This window comes from Silene latifolia, chromosome 4 (assembly GCF_048544455.1).
Source record: "Silene latifolia isolate original U9 population chromosome 4, ASM4854445v1, whole genome shotgun sequence".
Lineage (NCBI taxonomy): Eukaryota > Viridiplantae > Streptophyta > Magnoliopsida > Caryophyllales > Caryophyllaceae > Silene > Silene latifolia.
In genome coordinates this window covers 83,121,210-83,136,740 of record NC_133529.1, presented here as the reverse complement: position 1 = coordinate 83,136,740, position 15,531 = coordinate 83,121,210, and the positions used below count along the sequence as shown (strand labels likewise).

Genomic DNA, 15,531 nt, shown 5'->3' with positions numbered 1-15,531 from the left:
TAACACCAGGATTGGATTCAGGGGGAACAAGGCTTGAACCCCAATCATTCGAAGAAGCCGAGACTAGTTCAGATGAAGATGTGCCTCCTGTTTCTAAGAAATGGAAATATAAGGATTCTCATCCAATGGAAACCATCCTAGGAAATTTGAATGAATATGTTCGAACTCGTAGAAGACTTAGCAAGTTTTGCTCATTCTACTCCTTTCTCTCAACCATTGAGCCAACAAATATCAAAGAAGCACTTGCCGAACCAGATTGGATCGTTGCTATGCAAGAAGAGCTTCAACAGTTCGAACGGAACAAAGTGTGGCATTTGGTTCCAAGACCTAAAGATCGAACGGTTATTGGTACAAGATGGGTTTTTAGAAACAAGCTGGACGATACAGGAGTTATTGTACGAAATAAAGCCAGATTGGTTGTACAAGGGTATAATCAACAAGAAGGAATTGACTATGATGAGACCTTCACTCTTGTAGCCAGACTTGAGGCTATTAGACTATTAATAGCGTTTGCTGCTCATAAAGGAATTAAACTTTATCAAATGGACATTAAGACAGCATTTTTTAACGGTTATTTGAATGAGGAGGTTTTCGTCGAACAACCTCTAGGATTTATCGATAGCAAGTTTCAAAACCATGTTTTCAAATTAGATAAAGCCCTGTGTGGTTTGAAACAAGCTCCGAGATCGTGGTACGACAGATTGTCAAAATATCTTCTTGAAAGTGGTTTTAAAAGAGGACCTGTCGACAAAACCCTATTTCTGAAAACTGAGGATTCCGATTTATTAGTTGTGCAAATTTACGTTGATGTTATTATTTCTGGTTCAACTAATGATCGTTTATGTAAGTATTTTTCAGAATTAATGACCTCAGAATTCGAGATGAGCATGATGGGAGAACTCAAGTTCTTCCTTGGACTCCAAATTCAACAAACTCCTGAAGGAATTATGATACACCAACAAAAATACATCAAGGAGCTAATCAAGAAATTCGGTATGTAAAATTTTAATTCTAAGTCAAATCCTATGGGTACGGATAAGAAGTTGACTTTGGATAAAAACGGTAAGTGTGTCGATGAGACGACTTATCGAGGTATGATTGGCTCAATTCTTTATTTAACTGCAAGTCGTCCTGACATTATGTTTAGTGTATGTGTATGTGCTCGGTTTCAATCGTGCCCTAAAGAGTCGCATATGATTGCAGTTAAGAGAATCTTGAAGTATTTAATTAGTACATCTAAATTATATCTATGGTATCCTCTTGAGTGTAATTTCGATCTCATAGGGTATTCAGATGCAGGTTGTTCACTTGACAGAAAAAGTACTTCCGGCATAGCTACGTTTGTTGGACCGTGTATTATTACATGGGGGTCAAAGAAGCAAAATTCTGTTGCGTTATCTACAGCTGAAGCCGAATATATTGCCGCTGGGCTGGTATATTCTCAACTTTTATGGCTTAAGCAACAGTTATGTGATTACGGTGTTAATGTTGGGTGTATAACTATTTTATGTGATAATACGAGTGCTATAATTATATGTAAGAACCCTGCACAGCACTTGATGCTGTCGTTTCTACACCAAAAATAAATACCTAAAAACAACTAACTAATAGCTAGTAGTAAGTAGGGTCGATCTCCACAGGGAGGCTATGTTGCTATCTATCTGTCTAATTCGGTCTGTCAGGGTGTCACAGAAATGGGGGTTTTGAATTGATTGTGAACTAACTAAACTACTGAAGCTAAAGGCAAGAGAAAGGAAGTATGCTAGGAGTCGGTCTACCGTGGCAGCTATACTATCGGTAATACTAAAGTGATTAGACTATTGATAAGAAGAGCTATGGTCGTCACCTTTCGGTCCTTAAACCGCCCTAGAGCGTAAACAGCTTAACTTTCGCCCTCACTGCAATACCCTATTGTAATTAAGCAAGTCTTCCCTTCCAATCTTTCGATCCAGGTCGGGGTTAACTAGATTTATGGTCTCCTGCATGCATTCATTCAACCGGATAACAATTAAATTGCCTAATACAATTCCTATCGCAAGGCTAATCAGAGAAAGTCAATTAAAACATTGCTACCACGGCTTCCCTAATCCTAACACACTACGGGATTTAGCTAGACATAATTAAAGGGAAAACAAGAAATAAAGGGAGAACAATAATCATAAGCATAAATTAAAGAGGAAAAGAAAGGGAAAGAATTAATTACTCAAATAGATCCGGAAGAAAGAACAGTAGCAAAGTAACAGTGTATGTGAATAATAAGAGAGGAGAAGAGGGAGAGAAGTAACGTGTAGTCCCCTTAGATTTATTTTATAGCCTAAAAACATAAACCTAATCTAAGCTTAACGTAAATTGAGGCCCAATAGCTTGTAATTGCTCGATCGAACAGTTAAGTCACTCGATCGAACAGTTCCTGCGTCTGTTTACTCGATCGACCAAAAGATAAGGCTCGATCGAACAGTAAGCCACTCGATCGAACAGTTCTTCCGTCTGTTTACTCGATCGACCAAAAGAAACTGCTCGATCGAGTGGTTCCTGCTTCCAGCTCGTGTTGGTCTTGTAATTTGGTCTTTGACTTGGCCTTTTAGCTCCCGAAATAGCTTCACGCATCCCAAGACAGCTATATTTCCCGCTCCAAATTATCTCTTCCTCCAAATGCATGCTAAACGGACGGTAAATAGCTTGATTTCACTACTTTCGGATCCATACCTGCAAATAAGACATAATAACCCAAAGTAGCATATTCGGGGCATTTCGTAGCATAAAACCACGATAAAAGCATAGAAATACGTGCATAAAATAGGCTAAAAAGACTATATAAAATGCACGTATCAAATCTCCCCAAACCAAACCTTTACTCGTCCCCGAGTAAACTAAAATGCAACTAAAGAAACGGAAAAGATAACTCAGAGCTAGCTACAAATGCCAACTTAAGCCAATTTAATGCAAGCAAACTAACACTCATAGCTAACAGTCAAATGCAAACGAGTTGTAAGATGTTTATAATAAAGCTGAACCGTCGACCTTGCAAGACCTTTAATAATGGACTCTCGCGGGTCACTCTTCTCTCATGAAGCAAAGGGTGAACATATATATGTAAAAGAGAAAGAAAAATAGTCGCTCACCTAGACTACGACCCACATAAACATGCATGCAACTAATATGACAGACAATTCTAGCTACCAAACATACATTCCAACCAAACAAGGTCCTGTCACAGCCGAGAGCTTACAAAAATATGGTAAAGTGAGGCAATGGGTAAGAAAAGGCAAAACATTTATGGGAATGTGGAGGTATAGGTGATCAAGCTAGTACCTAAACAGAACCATATGAGACATATCCATTTCCAACTTAATTATAGAATTAAGCACACGCCCCTCATTTGGCATAAAACTCACCAAACCGAACTGAAAATACTCCTCAAATGATATAAGTAAAACATAGGAGCAGAAACCGTCTCATAAACAACATCTTTTTTTTTTTTCTCTTTCTTTTTCTATTTCTATTTTTTTTCGGTTTCTCTTTCTTCTTTTTTTTTTTCAACTTTCTTTTTTTTCTTCTTTCTTTCTTTTTCACGTTTTTTCAACTCTTTTTTTTTTTTTTTTTTTTTTTTTTTTTTTTTTTTCTATTTTCCTCCTTTTCTTCATAAATTACCAACTTCGAATCGATATGATATGAGCCAAAACTTGATACAATGAAATATATACCGCAAAACATACACTAAACTAGCTTGACAAGGTAGGCTAAATTTGGATGTAGCTAAAGGTCAACAGGCAAATTTGGCTAATGTGGAGTTTGATGGGTAAAAATGAAAGAAAGAGAAAATGTAAGCACCTCCCTGCATGTGACACCAACCACTAACCCGAATGTATGACGACAAAAAGCAATTGAATTTCATATATGTGCAAATTATTGAACATGCTATGCAAGGAGTAACTACTCACAATTCTACATGAAACTAGTCACAAACGACACCAGTTTATAAGGCTCTAAATCTTAGAAATTATAAGTAGGTTGCCAAAATTTCAGGTCAAGTCTATATGTTCAGCTAAATTTAACATTAACTCGTAGATATGCAATAAGACAGAGCTAAAAGATAACAGTTCAATGCAAGGCTTAAGCAAAAAAAACAATTGCAGAGCATTATCATCATGGAAATCTACCGTACCGACTCAACCTATATGCTAAAGTAAACGTGAATATTTTGAATTTTTCTAATTTTTAGGGAATTTTATGCATTTAAACAAAAATAAACAACAATGCAAACATAAATAAAACGTGATAACAGAAATGCATTAAAAACAATATGCAGACACAGATATGGATGCATAACCTCCCCAAACCAAACCGTACAATGCCCTCATTGTACCAAAACATGGAAAGGAAATGCAAACTAAAGGAAGAAAAGAGGAAATACGGAAACACTCACAAAATGCGCGAATAAGGGGACCTCCCCAAACCGACCATGAACATGGGAGGTTGCTAAGGGCCCGGAAAACCGTCTCAGGAAGCTAATCCAAGTCAAATACACTCGATATCCGTCCAACAGTGGTCGATCGAGTGAGTGGGCATCCAAAAACTGCTCGATCGAATGGTGCTGTGGTCGATCGAGTGGTTTTCTTTCTGCAGGTGGTCGATCGAGTGGATTAATTACTCGATCGAATGAATCCCTCAGCAAAGGTGCTCGATCGAGTAGAAAAACTACTCGATCGAGCAATTCTCATTGTATTTCCTGCAAAAACGCAATGTAAACAGCCCATAAACTAACTAGACAAGTAAACTGAGATAGTCTATGGTAATAAAACCATTTATTACAACTTAAAGTAAATAAAAATGCAGAAATAAATCGCCGGGTTGCCTCCCGGGTAGCGCTAGCTTCAGTCAGGTCCCAGCTCGACCTTCTTTTCTTCGAGCCACTCAAACTAATCACAATCAAAACAACTCAAAGCGCGCAGCAACCTGTCAAATAGCTGCGCATGTGCTACACAAAAGCATAAGTAGCACCAAAGTGGATTACAGAAATAGGAAATAAAAATGTTTAACTTTTTAAGCCGAACAAATTTCCTATGTGAGCTCCTAAATTTATCCACATAATAAAGGAGCGCGGGAGCAACTGTCAATATATAAGGGTCCCGATTCAGATTAGCAATTTTGAGATGACATGTACGGTGAGAATTCGTTAAATTATGCGTCCACATATGAGAGGGAGTAGCATTAAAAGAAGGAGCACAAATTAAACGAGGCAACATACTGTTAAAACAAACAATAATGAAATTATCTCTTACTACCTCGGGTTGGTCGCTCTCAACGACGGAGTCACTGACAAAGGAATGCATTACCTCATCTGTGCTAGGAGCAATTACCGTCTCAGCTGCTTCTTCATCAACCTCCTCAGTGGAATCCATCCCGTAAATCGCAGCTTCAAGTGTATCCGACTCGGCTGTGAATAAGGGAGGTTCACCGTAACCGTCATCATCGTCAAAATCGTCATCCAAAATGAACCCAAGTGACGAATTAAAGCTCCCAATGGCCAATTCAGTCGATCGAGCAAAATAGTCACTCGATCGACCACCTTCCTCCCGCATTTCACTTGATCGAGTAACTAAATCACTCGATCGAGAACTATCCTCCTGCATGTCACTCGATCGAGAAGAGATATTACTCGATCGAGGACTTCCTTCCTGTATGTCACTCGATCGAGAAGAGATATTACTCGATCGAGGACTTCCTTCCTGTACAGCGCTGATATCCTCGCATATACTCTGGAAATACGATAGAAATTCGTCATCCGAAATATAGAAATCATCTTCAGCATTGGGCAGCGCGGGTTCTTCATGGGAAAAACCGCTCTTGGTCAAGTACACCTCTTCTGGTTGCCGATCATTCAACCCAGCTGTTAACCGAGCAATTCCAGACTGCAACTCGGCAATTTCAGTGACTTGAGCACCCATATATCTGCCAAATTCTAGAATTAAGGATTTCAGCTCCGCGATTTCTTTTTTCTGTATATCACGAGGATCTTGTTGCGGTGGCCATTGATGGGGTGGATGTGGCGGCACAACTATAGCTGCATTGTGCTCAGCAGCACCACATCCCCAAGATTTCTTCCTTTCCCAACTAGCAGGTTTTTCAGCTTGGGCTTCAAACTGAGCAATTAGTCGGGAGACAGATGTCATCTTGGCAAGAGGGATCGAAGGTACTCAAGCCTTCCCTTCAATAATCTCCCTCGTAGCCTGTCTAATAAACCTGTAGGCCTATCAAAACAGCACTAAAGAAAAAGATAAGAACAGCCTCAAGGTACTTAGTCTTCCCTTGAGGCGAAAGGAAAACAAAATAAAAAAGATAAAAAGCGTCGCCTCCCCAGCAACGGCGCCAAAATTTGATGCTGTCGTTTCTACACCAAAAATAAATACCTAAAAACAACTAACTAATAGCTAGTAGTAAGTAGGGTCGATCTCCACAGGGAGGCTATGTTGCTATCTATCTGTCTAATTCGGTCTGTCAGGGTGTCACAGAAATGGGGGTTTTGAATTGATAGTGAACTAACTAAACTACTGAAGCTAAAGGCAAGAGAAAGGAAGTATGCTAGGAGTCGGTCTACCGTGGCAGCTATACTATCGGTAATACTAAAGTGATTAGACTATTGATAAGAAGAGCTATGGTCGTCACCTTTCGGTCCTTAAACCGCCCTAGAGCGTAAATAGCTTAACTTTCGCCCTCACTGCAATACCCTATTGTAATTAAGCAAGTCTTCCCTTCCAATCTTTCGATCCAGGTCGGGGTTAACTAGATTTATGGTCTCCTGCATGCATTCATTCAACCGGATAACAATTAAATTGCCTAATACAATTCCTATCGCAAGGCTAATCAGAGAAAGTCAATTAAAACATTGCTACCACGGCTTCCCTAATCCTAACACACTACGGGATTTAGCTAGACATAATTAAAGGGAAAACAAGAAATAAAGGGAGAACAATAATCATAAGCATAAATTAAAGAGGAAAAGAGAGGGAAAGAATTAATTACTCAAATAGATCCGGAAGAAAGAACAGTAGCAAAGTAACAGTGTATGTGAATAATAAGAGAGGAGAAGAGGGAGAGAAGTAACGTGTAGTCCCCTTAGATTTATTTTATAGCCTAAAAACATAAACCTAATCTAAGCTTAACGTAAATTGAGGCCCAATAGGTTGTAATTGCTCGATCGAACAGTTAAGTCACTCGATCGAATAGTTCCTGCGTCTGTTTACTCGATCGACCAAAAGATAAGGCTCGATCGAACAGTAAGCCACTCGATCGAACAGTAAGCCACTCGATCGAACAGTTCTTCCGTCTGTTTACTCGATCGACCAAAAGAAACTGCTCGATCGAGTGGTTCCTGGTTCCAGCTCGTGTTGGTCTTGTAATTTGGTCTTTGACTTGGCCTTTTAGCTCCCGAAATAGCTTCACGCATCCCAAGACAGCTATATTTCCCACTCCAAATTATCTCTTCCTCCAAATGCATTCTAAACGGACGGTAAATAGCTTGATTTCACTACTTTCGGATCCATACCTGCAAATAAGACATAATAACCCAAAGTAGCATATTCGGGGCATTTCGTAGCATAAAACCACGATAAAAGCATAGAAATACGTGCATAAAATAGGCTAAAAAGACTATATAAAATGCACGTATCAGCACTCACGAACTAAGCATATAGTCATTAGACACTATTTTCTACGTGATCATGTAGATAAGGGCAACATAAGACTGGAATTTTGTAGTACAGAAAAACAATGGGCTGACATTTTTACCAAAGCATTGGCTAGAGAACGTTTTGAGATTTTACGGTTAGAAATTGGTTTAATTGGTGGCAACTAAACTTGTCACAAATATTTTATTTCCCATATGACTGACTAGATTTAACGAGATTGTATGTCTATGTTCGTATTTTCCGTTGCCAGTACATTCTTATATAGTATTATATTATTTTATAAGAATATTCTGTTTGCTAGTCTGTTATATTTTGTGTTGTATACAAACCATATTTCTCGTTATTCACATATACATTCTAAGGTTTAGAGCTTCATAAACCAATGACATTCATGATTGGTTTCATTTAGGATGTGAGTAGTACTCCTTACATGACATGTAACATCAAATTGCATAAGCATGAAATTTGTCTCTTATTTCCTATATACACTCGGGTTTGTGGTGGTAACACATGTGGAAAGGCGATCTTTCCTTTACGTTTTACCTACTAACCTCACATTAGCCAAATTTGCCTTGTTTTGACCTATTTATTCAACTACATTCCATATAGCCTACCATTGTCAAGCTAGTCTTGTTGGTAAATTTGGAAGTCTTGTTGTGGTCAATTTTGTTGCTTTTGTGATGGATATTGGAAGGAAGAAGAAAAAGATGAACTGAAACAAAAAAAAATGAAAAAAAAAGCAAGAAAATGTTATTATAAAAGATGGAAAAGCAGAAATCTCTTATTACTCCTATTCTTATTCATTTCCATATTACTTGAGGAGAAGTACTTGTTGATGTGAGTGAGTGTGTGCCGTACTTGGCATGGTGTATCATCTTTGATGTTGGGTTGGAAAGTGGAATATCGTTGCTTTTGGTTGTGATCGGTGCTACCTTGGCTTTTACCTCCACATATCCAAATTATTTTGCCCCTTCTTACCCAACTACCTCATCTCACTTAACTAGGTAAGTCCTCGGCATGTGTTTTGGACCTCGATTGGTTGGAGTGTATATGTACGGTCGCTAGAGATATCTATCAAGTTAGATTGCATGCATGCTTTTGTAGGTCGTAGTTAGGTGAGTGACTATTTTCATTCTCTTTTACAAAATCTATACTCATCTTGGTTTGTATGACACACTCTATATTTAGCGCTTGCTTATGTTGAAGTCGTTCTTATGCTATAATATATGCTTTGATTAATATACATTTCTTGCCTCGGTTGATATCATTCTAGTTGTTTTATGTCTTATCTCGTCTTTTCGATGATGTCAAGAGGGGGAAAAATGATCGTGACTTAAGTATTTGCCTAAGCTTGCTCCTTGTCAGAACCTTTAATCTCTTAAGGTCCTTAGATGCAATACTTTGTATATAAGTGGTTTGTTCTTGCGTTCAACTGACTATGACTTTTATGGTATTATGTTGAGGGGGAACTTATAAGGTCCTTAGATGCTATACTTTGTATATAAGTGGTTTGTTCTTGCGTTCAACTGACTATGACTTTTATGGTATTATGTTGAGGGGGAACTTACACTTAGTCACAAATCATAAGAGACTTGTCATCATCAAAAAGGGGGAATTTGTTGGACCATATAGATATATGATTAAGTTTTGATAATGACAAGTGTGTGCTTCTTTTTATATATACTCTTGCTCGTAATCGTTTGTCTAGTCTTTGTTAGATTGACTTAGGTTTACAAGTTTAGCAAGTAATTTTATAGCATCCTTGGCTATAACATTGAAGATTTGTGAAGCATCATTCAAGTAATGTTATAGCAACTTGAGCTATAACATTGAAGATTCTTAAAGCGTCATAGTAACTGTAACAAGTTTCAAGTATGATGATCACTCAAGCAAAAGGCTCGATCAAGTCTATAACAAGCTCAAGATGAAGAGCTTATGATCAAGATGAAGAGATGATCCTACATTGAAGATCTCAAGGAAGATTAGATAGCGTAGGTCATCGTCTTATAACTGTATTTGAAGAAATGATTTTAGGTCCTTGCTTCTTCAAACATCAACCAATTCCTCAATCAATTTAGGATTTTAGAATTTTTGCCCAATCCCTAGAAAACTGATTCAATTTGTGAGGAATTTGATGTTTATATGGTCTTTTGTTGATAAAGGAGTGATTTAATCTTGTTTTGAGCAAGTTTTGTTTGGATGGTAGTGAATTTTGTTGAGAAATTGGTGTTTTTGAATGGGTTGATTGAGGGTTTAAGTGGGAGAAAAGGTGTGTGTTTGTGTTTTTGAAAGATAGAAATGAATTGGGAAGGAAGGGGTTGTCCCGTGTTTTGCTTAAGTACAAGACTGGGACGCTCGGATTCTTTTGGGGACGCGCGGATCGTCTTACAGGACTTCCTGAAATTGCAAAACAGTGCCAGGACGCGCGGATTCGTCTCAGCTCGAGCGGATTTCTTCTGGGACACTCGGATCCTTCCTGGGAGGTGCAAATTTCCTTACAGCGAAATTTCCTAATCTTGAAGCATCTCAGGCTGCGCGGATTCACTACAGCTCGAGCGTCCTGAAGTAGGGGACGAGTGGATTGAAGCTGGCTTGCGCAGATTTCCTTACAGGACGTTTTCTTCAATTTAAACTTTCCCAGCTCCCACGTCCTAAGGCCAGGATGCGCGGATTATGCTTGGGGACGCTCGGATCCTCTTCAGCTCCCACGAGCTCAGGTCTGCTCATGGGGATTCCTTTTCCCGTGTCATTCTTTCTTCTTCTCCTTTGTTAAATGTTGTGGGTGCACTACAAAGGCTTGGTTAGCCTAAGCATTTACCATCCCCACACTTGATCAAACACTACACATCAAAACACATTAAAATACCTCCCTCACTTGCTCTCTTGTCAAAAATATTGATTAAAGCACAAAAATGCAAACCCAAAAATGACAAAGATGTAATAAAGGAAATAAAATTCTAGTTAAGGGGTTAGAATATTTACAAATGGTGGTTTAGGGAGGACTCCACCAAACTCTCATTCTTGGATGAGATGTCAAGGGGGCAAAGCCAAGGTGTTGTTGATGTTGCTCAACACCTTGTAGAAGTAGTCGAAGGCTTGCTCATTTTCATGATAGAGGTCTTGGGTAGACCTTTGCACATTGTTCTCTTCATTGTTGTATTCATCCAAGTCAAAGTGATGACATGACAAGGATAAAAAAAGGCTTGGTCTAAGGTCATAGCATTTCCAATGTAAGGATTGACCAATCCTTCTAATTCATCGTCCCATAGACCGCAAACTTCACTAGCTTGTTCCCCAATAATGTCATGAGTTGACAAGAGCAACTCTTCTTTCTTGTTGTCATTGCCAATGAGGCCTTCTTCATTACTTGTCATGATGGGTGAGCTATACAAGCTCTCATTATTGTTGAAAATTCCTTGCTCTCTGTGTAACACCCCCATACTCCAAGTGCCTTACCAGGACCACTCAGGTATGAAGACATCACCATCTCGGTCGCCCGAGGTATGATAATCAAATAGACAAAACAGAAACAACGTTTATTATAAATAGTTTAACGAATAGTTACAATCCATGAAACCAACTAAAAGTACGATACATTATTCAAACTATCTGTTCTCAATCGAAATGTAAATAAATACTAAACTACAAATGGAAGACTCTATCGTCATGTCGTGGCCATCCCCGCTATCCCGATATCATCTCTATACTGTTCAATATCTGCTCACCATCCCCGAATGGATCACCGCAGGTTTTACAAAACAACACCGGTCGATACTAATCACACAATCAATATAGATAACAACAATAAGACAAACAGACAAAATTTGAACCGCCACACACACACACACACACCACCAACTCCCATCATCTCAATCTGACTCCCACCGGACCAGCCACTGCCGATGGGGACCGCAGCCGTTCCCACCTAAGCCCCGCTCATCGTACGAGCGATAACCCTGTCCATTAATGTGCACATCCCCTTTCCTGGCGGGTTCCACGAAGGGCGAAACTAGGGCGTGAGATCACTCCCGCAAGTGACCCCACTCAGCCGAGAACACATCTCGAGAACCATCAACAAACACAACCACAATCACAATCACAATCACAATCATCATATCAAACAACTAACTACAGCACATCACCAATATCCCATTATGGGACTAATACGAGTAGGAAATCCTACCGGAAAGCACAACACGCAGACGGTATCTACAAATTTGTATCAAAACGGCTCCTCTACGAATTCTCCTCCTATCATACAACACATAGATGCTACCATTCAAATACTACTCATAAAAACCCCCAATTCCTAAATTAGGGTTTTACCAATCTCAACAAAACATTATATAAATTATATTAAAAGCTTACCCTCGACGCAAGGAATCCAACGACACGAACTACGATACGAACTGACCGTCTGAACTCCGGGAATTGTCAAGAACGCGATTAGGAAGAAGACTAGTTGCTTTCTCTCTTAAACAAGTTTTAGGTTTTGTAAAAAGTGATTTAGAACAATTACGAATATGTTTAAATACCTTAATCGCGTAATTAACAAAACCCGAGAAAACTCCCCCGTAAAACCGGACACTCGATCGAGTACCCAAGGTACTCGATCGAGTACCCCCCTACTCGATCGAGTGCCCAACAGGTCAGAAACTATTTTATTCCGCAACTTGCCCACACTCGACAGAGTAAGGGCTACTCGATAGAGTACCCCCAAGACATATAAATACGGAGTATTATACTCTGAATGGAGCTACATGGAGGTCATCCACTTTCTCCTTCCATATGGGTGGTGTTTCTTTACCCATGGCTTGATCTTTGCATAGAGATTCTAACTTCTTTATATCACTTTCTCGGCTATAGTGATCGACCATGAAGCATGGCTCATGTAGTCGGGGAGCGCTCATTGTTTTGTCAAGATTAAAAGTGATTATCTCGTCCCCGACTTCAAGTGTGAGCTCTCAATGTTTCACATTGATTACCACTCCGGCGGTATGCAAGAAAGGTCTTCCTAAGATGATAGAAATGTTGGAATCCTCCTCCATGTCTACAATGACAAAGTCTAACGGGATGAAGAATTTGCCAATTCTCACGGGCACATCCTCCCATACCCCTAAAGGTATCTTTGTTGATCGATCCACTATTTGATGAGTGATGTTCGTGTATTTGAGCTCTCCCATTCCTAGCCTCTTACATACCGAGTATGGCATGACACTTACACTTGCTCCAAGGTCACATAATGCTTTGTTGATTGTAGTGTCGCCAATGGTACATGGGATAGAAAAACTTCTCGGATCTTTGAGCTTTGGATGGGAACTCCCTTGAAGAATAGCACTACTCACTTTGGTAAAGGCAATAGTCTCTAATTTTTGGATGGATTTCTTCGTGGTAAGAATGTCTTTCATGTACTTTACATAAGCCAGAACATAATTGATCAATTCCGTGAATAGGATTGAGACTTCTAAGTTCTTCACAATTTCTATGAACTTTCCAAGTTGATCATCAAGCTTAGGCTTAGCTTGACGACTTGGGAATGGAAGTCTAATCACAATAGGCTCTTTTTCTTTAGCCTTCTGTTCATTCTTCTTCTTTGAAGTTTCATTGGTAGTGGGATCTACCTCCTTAGAGTTCTCCACAACTCTTTACTTGTCACTAGCATCCACAATATCTTCATCAATTGGCCTCTTCGGCCCCTCATATCTTGTACCACTGCTCAAATGGATAGCACTAACCGTCTCATGTCTTGTGGGCGGGTTACCTTGAGGCGGTAATTGCCCCTTTTGTCTTTGGTTGCTAGAAGATGCTAATTGGGTCATTTGAGTCTCTAATATTTTGGTGTGGGCAAGAATGTTGTTGATGGTGATTTCCTTAGCTTGGCTATCTTTTTGCATTTGGGTGAAGGATTCTTGTTGGTCCTTTTGCATTTGGAGGACCGCTTTTTGAACATCAAAGCTTTGGTCATTTGATTGGTTGTAGGAAGGTTGATTTTGATAACCTTGGCTTTGGTTGAAAAAGGGTCTTTGAGTTTGGTTTCACATTGGAGGTGGGGTGTATGTGGATTGGGGGTTTTGGACATTTTGGCTTTTCTATGAAAGATTTGGATAAAATTTGGTATTCTCATTATAGCAGTTGGAATAAGGGGTGCCATTCTTGTATGCTTGGAAAGAATTCACTTATTCACTTGTTCCCTTACATTCGTTTTGATCATGTCCCAAGGTTCCACAACTTTCACATACTCCACTTGGGATTGAGGATGATGCCATCATAGCATTAACATGTTGTTTGGGTGATTTGGAGGCTTCATCAAGCTTAGCCATGGCCTTCTCAAACTTCAAATTGATGGTGTCGATATCAGCACTTAGTTGAGCACCCAATTGAGTGATAGAGTCTACCTCATGCTTTCCTCCTCTAGTGGTCGTTCGACGCCTACTATATTGGGAATTATGAACCGCCATTTCTTCGATTTTGGCCCATGTTTGATTGTCATCAACATCGGTAAACCTCCCATTGGATCCCATATTAAGAACATTGTGTGAGTCTTCATATAGGCCGTTCCAAAATTGTTGCACAAGGAACCACTCACTAAGTCCATGGTGTGGACAAGAACGACAAGTGTCCTTAAATCTCTCCCATGCTTCATATAATGATTCCTCATCCCTTTGCTTGAACACGGTGATTGGGACTCTCAACATATTTGTCTTCTCCGGAGGATAGAATTTCTTGTAGAAGGCAAGTGCTAACTTCTTCCATGAATTAATAACAAGGGTAGCCTTGTCTAGGTTTTTCATCCATTGCTTTGCGGTACCGATCAAAGAAAAATGAAATAATACCCATCGGATTTGGTCTTGAGTAACTCCAATTTGAGAAATTGTATTACAATAGTCACAAAAAGTCTCCATATGTGAATGAGGGTCTTCACTAGGCATCCCTCCAAATTGACTTCTCTCAACTAATTGTATGAATGCGGATTTGGCAATGAAATTACCGGTTAAATGTGGTGGTGTAGGAGTACCGTTTGGTAGGTTCTCCTCGGTTGGTACGGAATGTGATGAAAATTTAGGCATTGTAGGTTGATTTAGTGGTGGGTTTTGAATTGGGTTATCCTCTCCTTCTCTTGCAAAAGGGTTGACAAACTCAATGTTATTTGGTTGAATGTCCACAATCTCTCCAATACCTACAACTCTTGAAGTACCACTAGCAACTCTTCTATTGTTGGTTAAGGTCCTTTCAATCTTGAAATCAATAGGTAATAAATTACCTTGTGATCTCCTAGTCATGCAAAATATCAAACAACTAGAAAACAATTAGAACAACCTTGAGGAGATTGACTTCCCCAAGCTAAAGAAAGACACAACTAAAAACAATTAACGAAAATCAAATCAATTGAACACCGTCCCCGGCAACGGCGCCATTTTTGGTTCGGATATTTATACTCGTCGTCAAAAGCTACCAACCAAAACAATATTTATAACTTCACAAACTACTCTTATTAAAGAGAAAAGTAAAGGTCGGATCCCAAGGGATGGCTATTGATGTAGGATTTTCAATTGCAGGTAGTTATGTCTTAGGGTATCACAAATTGGGTTGAGATGACACGTAATCTAAACTAATCAACAAGATGAATGTAAATTAATGAAAACAAAGTAAAGCAAATAAAGGGGTTTGTAAACAATTGATTGAAAACACTAGGGTGTCATGGGTTCATAGGGGATTCATGGAAATAGATTATACAAACATGTTCTCAAATAGATGCAAGCACTTATTGTTGTGATGGGATCGAGTTAGTGTATATCTTACAATCCCTAGGAAGATTTAGGTCCCGGAACCGAGTCGTCTAGAC

General features: G+C 39.3%; 1 pseudogene; it reads left to right on the top strand.

Moving 5' to 3' along the window:
- Window positions 1–14,276: 14,276 nt before the first annotated feature.
- LOC141653942 (small nucleolar RNA R71) lies at window positions 14,277–14,375 on the top strand (annotated as a pseudogene).
- Window positions 14,376–15,531: the final 1,156 nt, after the last annotated feature.